Below are 6141 nucleotides of genomic sequence, written 5' to 3' on the forward strand. Positions count from 1 at the left end.
ATAACTCTTTCGTGTTAAGATGCTTGATACATGACTTGTGATGTTGAAAAACCTTGGCAAGATTTCTTTAGTTTCCAATGTTGTAGACTCTTGAAGCCCCTTAAGCTGAGTTTGTTTAACATTGAGGCTTTTGTTGAATGATTGTAACTTCAGAAGCTATTGCTTCAAATGCACTTGAGAGCGTGCTACAATTTCTGAAGCCATTACCTTGTCATTCACTTTCCAAGTGGTACTAGTTTAAGAGCAGCTCCGTCTTTTTCTCATGTTGGTGCTACAATTCTTTTCAATTAGGGAAGGTAGTAGTACCAATCCTTCATTGAGGTCCTATTAATTTTTGGCATTGTTACTCGGAAATCTTTGTATGGTTCTTTGGGTTGAACTCTTGCATGGAAAGTGGACGATGCAATAGTGTAGACAATGGGAAGCGTTTGAGAAGAAGAAGAAGAGAATTTTAACATCATAGGAAACTATCCCAAGAGACCTTAAAGATCTATTCGATGAGGAGAGTTGGACTCAAGACTTGTTATTCAAGAGGAAAATGGCATAACCAATCTACCATACTTGGGTGATAGAAAGGTTATACCATTTGAGAGAGACAAATGGATTGAAATATTATATTCACGTTTTCAAAAGGCCAAAGTGACCTATGAGACCAGAAAGCTACAATGTGGTGAATCTGATACAAAATCTGAGTCACAAAAAATAAAAGGGGTGCTGAAAAAAAGGGGGGGGGGTACTATAGAATCCTAAGCTGCTAGATGTGAGCTAAGCAGCTAGCTGGAATTGTGTAGGATTAGTAGGGGGGGTGAAGTGAATGGGGGCCAAGACAACACAATGTGGGTGTATCCTCAAAAAGGGCTAAATCACAGGAGATCCATCATCGGTCGCGCTGGCGGATCTCATCAATCTCCTCCATCGTCAGTAGTCAGATCGGGCAAAGTGATCTGAATCCTTTGATGCAACCTTTGTCAATGCTGTGTAGTCCTTCGAAGTCGCGGGCGTCTGCATGTCGGGCCAAAGTGATCTGAATCCTCTGATGCAACCTTCGTCAATGCTGTGTAGTCCTTCGAAGTCGCGGGCGTCTGGATCTCCCTAACTCAGTTGCTTGGTCCATCAACATGCCTCTGGTGTGAGGAGAATGAGGGCTCTGCTGTGGGTAGTAGCTCCTCTGGTTGTCTAGTGTTTGCTCTAATGAAGTTTGTGATCCGTCTCTGGGACTGGCTAGCCTTTCTACTCACGAGTCTCTCTCTATGTCTGCATAGCTCGAGCAAAAACAATCCAGGAATCTCTGATTCTCGTACCCCATGACACTAGAGAGTGGTCCAAAGCCCTCTCTGAACAGGCAGTGGAAGCGGCCTCGTATCTCATAGTAGACTGGGCAATGGCATGTGTAATGCAACTTTTTCTCAGGCTCCATGTGGCATAGGGGGCATGTCTTGGCCTCTGCTGGCACTCCGCTGTATCTTCTAGTCTCGACCCGAAGCTCGTGTGAAGATGTGCGTATATGGCTGACATCACATCATTCTTATCCCAGGAGACAAGTAGGTGTCCATGTATCTGGGTCTCGTCACAAAGCAGTATGTAGAAAGTCCTCCTGGTGTTTAGCTGGAGAAGATGCTCTCTGTAGAAAGCCATCTTCGTGCCCAGCTCCCGTGGCAACTGCATCCAAGTCCTCCTGGTGTTTAGCTGATTCAGGTCTTGGCGGATGAGCCTAGTGATCTCGGACTCTGTAAGAGTTTGAGAGGGTGCATCGAATGAGTATCGGAAGGGGGGAAATCTGTCCATGCTGACCCATGTGCCTGAAACCATGTTGTCATCTCTTCATACCATCATGCTGTATCTGCCTGCATAGCTAATTGTCGAGAGGGCTCAAGTGCTAGGCGGGCATATCTGTCTCTAGGAAGGTCCCACAAGCGGTGTATAAAGGAGACTCATCTGGTGAGCGCCTCAACCACAAGTGGGGTGTTAGACTTACACCACTCTACTGCTTCACATAGGTCTAGGGCATACTTGTACGGCAAGTATGTCTACCCATAGTCTAGGTTGTACTTGGTCCGACCGCCCAAGTTTGGGACCGTCCGCCCACCTTGTTTGAGCGCCCTCATATTTCATTTATTTCTTGTTGGGTCGTGGGAGAATTTTCCACGCTTTGCTCTACCTCCCCTTGGGCACCTATTTATGGGGCCAGGGGGGTACCCACTTACATCGTCTGGTTATTGTGTATTGGGTCTTCTGCTCATGGTAGTCATGGGTGATCTTATCACCCCCTCCTCACCATATCACTCTCTCTCTCTCTCTCTCTCTCTCTCTCTCTCTCTCTCAACTTTACTGAGGAGAGCTGAAGAGAGACAACCCCAAAGACAGATCACAGATTTCTTTACACTAGATATTGTACACCCACAAGAACAGACAAAGGAGCAACCAACAGTGAAGAGGTCTACCCGCACTACTGGCATTCTCATAGACCGAGCATTTGAGCTAGGGAGATCTAGACGACCCCGATGGAGAAGAGGAGCTACACAGTTTCGAAGGAGGCTACAACAAAGGATTCGAGCCATACTTTTTCGTCGTCCAGAGTGCAGATGAAGATGAATCTCTATGAAGATAGATCTCTACTTCCCTCCCAAATTGTCTACACATTGTATTGCTCAGTTCACACATTTCACGCTTTTCGCATTACACACCTATCCGCTTAGTTTAGGATTCCGCAATATTTATATCTTGTTATCCCTAGTTTAAAATTTTATTTTGTTAATCTGACTTGGTATCAGATACACCGCATTGTAACTTCCTGGTCTCATAGGTCATTTTGGCCTTTTGAAGACGTTATATAACATTTCATTTCTCTCTCTCTCTCTCTCTCTCTCTCTCTCTCTCACACACACACACACACACGCGCACTCTCACATGGTGTCAGAGCTTGAGGCTCTTCACGTTCTGGCACTTCGCTTGTAGAGTTTCTCCTCCCACGAAGAAGATCAGATCAATTGGCGTTTTTTCTGCAGATCTGCCAACGTTTTGCAAAAGCAAAGCACGCAATGGACTATGAAGTTTTCTGTCACGGAGGACCCTACGTTCACTTGCATTTTCGTCTCAACACCTGCGTTTTTGTTTCTAGCTGCATTGTTATCCTTTTTTGGACTTTTCTTCACCGGAAAACCCCTTTGCTCCATCTGCATTTTCAGCCAGATCTGCATTTTTGGGACTGCTATTTTTTGGACAGCAAGGATAGAGGGGGAGCGCGGGGCTTTCTACCCCCGATCTTGCCTTTTGACACACTGGCTCGGCATCCGGTGCCTTGATGGTCCGTATCCTCTCCATTTCATCCGGATTTCAGGCATTCTCCCCTGCTGCTTTGTCTGTTTTCAATCCACTTTGGGTTGCTACCTTGATTCCTTGCCCTCGGTACACCCTCTGCACCACTCCGGACACTGTCAGGAGCGTACGAACACGCTAAAAATCGTTGGGGACAGTAGAGTTTTCATCACCTCGCAGTTGCGTTTTTGGGTGGACAACATTCACATGGTTTGTGTTTTTCACAGAGGGGGAAGAGCCCCGCCTCCACCTCACAGAATAAGTAAAATAATGTTAAAAGTAGTGGTATTTCACTTGCGCCAAAGGCTCCACTTATTCTACACCTCTTAAGTCATTTCACAAAGTCGGACTAGAGTCAGGCTCAGCAGGGTCTTCTTTCCCCGCCAATTTTTCCAAGCCCGTTCCGTTGGCTGTGGTTTCGCGAGATAATACATAGGGACAATGGGAATCTCGTTAATCCATTCATGCGCGTCACTAATTAGATGGCGAGGCATTTGGCTACCTTAAGAGAGCCATAGTTACTCCCGCCATTTACCCATGCTTGGTTGAATTTCTTCACTTTGACATTCAGAGCACTGAGCAGAAATCACATTGCGTCAACATCGCAATGCTTTGCTTTGCTATTCACCGCCTAGGGAGGGCCGCCCTGCGAGGGGCGACGTTCTACGGTCGTCGGCCAGTGGGCACACAGAGGCCCGCCCTCGCCACTAGGGCAGCTCGGACAGACCACCGACAGCCTCCGGTGTCGGAACGCAGATCCCTAGACCCAGCCCTCAGAGTCAATCCTTTTTCAAAAGTTACGGATCCGTTTTGCCAACTTCCCTTACCTACATTGTTCTATCGACTAGAGGCTGTTCACCTTGGAGACCTGATGTAGTTATGAGTACGACCAAGCGTGATCGGCGTTTGCTTCTCCATATTTTCACGGGCTACCAGGGGCGCACCAGACACCGCGAGACGTGCAGTGCTTTACCAGCCCGCTGGACCCTATCTCTGGGTGATCCAATTTCAGGGTGGACGGGCTGTTAAAAAGAAAAGAGATCTCTTCTCGAGACCTTCGCCGGCGTCTTTGGATTTGGTCACGTTGTAGTCCACCGCAACGTCTCGGTCTAGGAATATTAAACCGATTCCCTTTCGATGAACGACGCGCATTGCGTCCTTGACATAGGACTGCCTCATCTCTTAAGATCGACTAACCCATGTCCAATTGTTGTTCACATGGAACCTTTCTCCACTTCGGTCTTCAAAGTTCTCGTTTGAATATTTGCTACTACTACCAAGACCTGGGACCGTTTCACTCGGGCTCACATTCCGCATTCCGCACCTGGGTTCAATAGAGTAACCCCGGTCGCTTACCTATTTAAAGTTTGAGAATAGGTCGAGGGTGTTTCACACCCAATGCCTCTAATCATTCGCTTTACCTAGTAAAACTGCGAAGAGCTCCAGCTATCCTAAGGGAAACTTCGGAGGAAACCAGCTACTAAATGGTTTGATTATTAGTCTTTCATCCCTATACCCAAGTCTGACGAACGATTTGCACGTCAGTATCTCTATGAGCCTCCACTAGAGTTTTCTCTCGCTTCACCCTGCTCAGGCATAGTTCACCATCTTTCGGGTCCCAGCAGGTACACTCCCACTCAAACCTTTCATAGAAGATCACGATCAGTCGATGGTGCACCCCCGAGAGGGATCCCACCTGTCAGGTTACTTGCGCCTCCGTGGGTTTGCCACCCACCGGCTCACGTACATGTTAGACTCCTTGGTCCGCATTTCAAGATGGGTCGGGTGGAAAGCCTAGAGCGCCAACGATTCAAGCGTGCAGGTGCGTAAATCTCACCACGAGTGGCGCATGCTTCGTGCCTCGGTCGACTCAACGGCATAGACAGGCCGACAAAAGCCCGCTCTCGTCCCACCGCACTAGCCCACGCTGACCAACGCCCCGCGTCGAGCGACGGACCAGCTCTCCCCGTTCTGCATCTGATTGAGGCGCACCCACGGCCTCCATTTTCTTTCCTCCAAGCAATTTCAAGCACTTTTTAACTCTCTTTTCAAAGTCCTTTTCATATTTTCCTCGCGGTACTTGTTCGCTATCGGTCTCTTGTCCGTATTTAGCCTTGGATGGAATCTACCACCCACTTAGACTTGCATTCCCAAACAGCCCACGCGCCGACGGCGCTTCGTGGAGCGAAAGGTTTCGAGCTCAACGGGGCTCTCACCCTCTCTGACGCCCCCTTCCGAGGGACTTGGGCCCCGTCCATCGTAGAGGACGCCTCTTCAGACTACAATTGGCACGGCGGGGCTGGGAGATTCTCAAGTTGGGCTCTTTCCAGTTCTCACTCGCCGCTACTAGGGAAATCCTGGTTAGTTTGTTTTCCTCCGCTTAGTGATATGCTTAAACTCAACGGGTAGCCTTGCCTGATCTGAGGTCCGGGTGTTTGTTTGGGCCTCCGCAGGAGGGGGGACGTGTACTCGTCCTCTCCCCCCTGCTCCTTGGCGACGGAGCCCTTTCTCGACACAGCGGCACCAGCCATACCCCGGCCACAGAAGCCGATCCCCGCGGAGGGCGTACCTCGTACTTGGGGAGCGTAACCACCCTTGCGGTGGGGGGGGGGGGGGGGGGGGGGGGGGGGGGTAGGCTCTAAGAAATTCAAAACCAGTTTCTTGGTATTATATGTACAAGGAGCATATATTATGCTATTGTGGAGGCCATGTATGCAACAATCGGAAGGTGAGGTGTCCCTACAAAATACACAAAGTACCATGCTACGAACGATAAAAGGAGCAGATTTACATACCTAGCGATGCATACACACACATGATCCACAA

General features: G+C 48.8%; 1 pseudogene; it reads right to left on the bottom strand.

Moving 5' to 3' along the window:
* Positions 1-4157: 4157 nt before the first annotated feature.
* On the bottom strand, positions 4158-5721 carry LOC147427195 (25S ribosomal RNA; annotated as a pseudogene).
* Positions 5722-6141: the final 420 nt, after the last annotated feature.

The sequence above is a fragment of the Adiantum capillus-veneris genome, chromosome 24 (genome assembly GCF_014529385.1).
Source record: "Adiantum capillus-veneris isolate H3 chromosome 24, ASM1452938v2, whole genome shotgun sequence".
NCBI lineage: Eukaryota > Viridiplantae > Streptophyta > Polypodiopsida > Polypodiales > Pteridaceae > Adiantum > Adiantum capillus-veneris.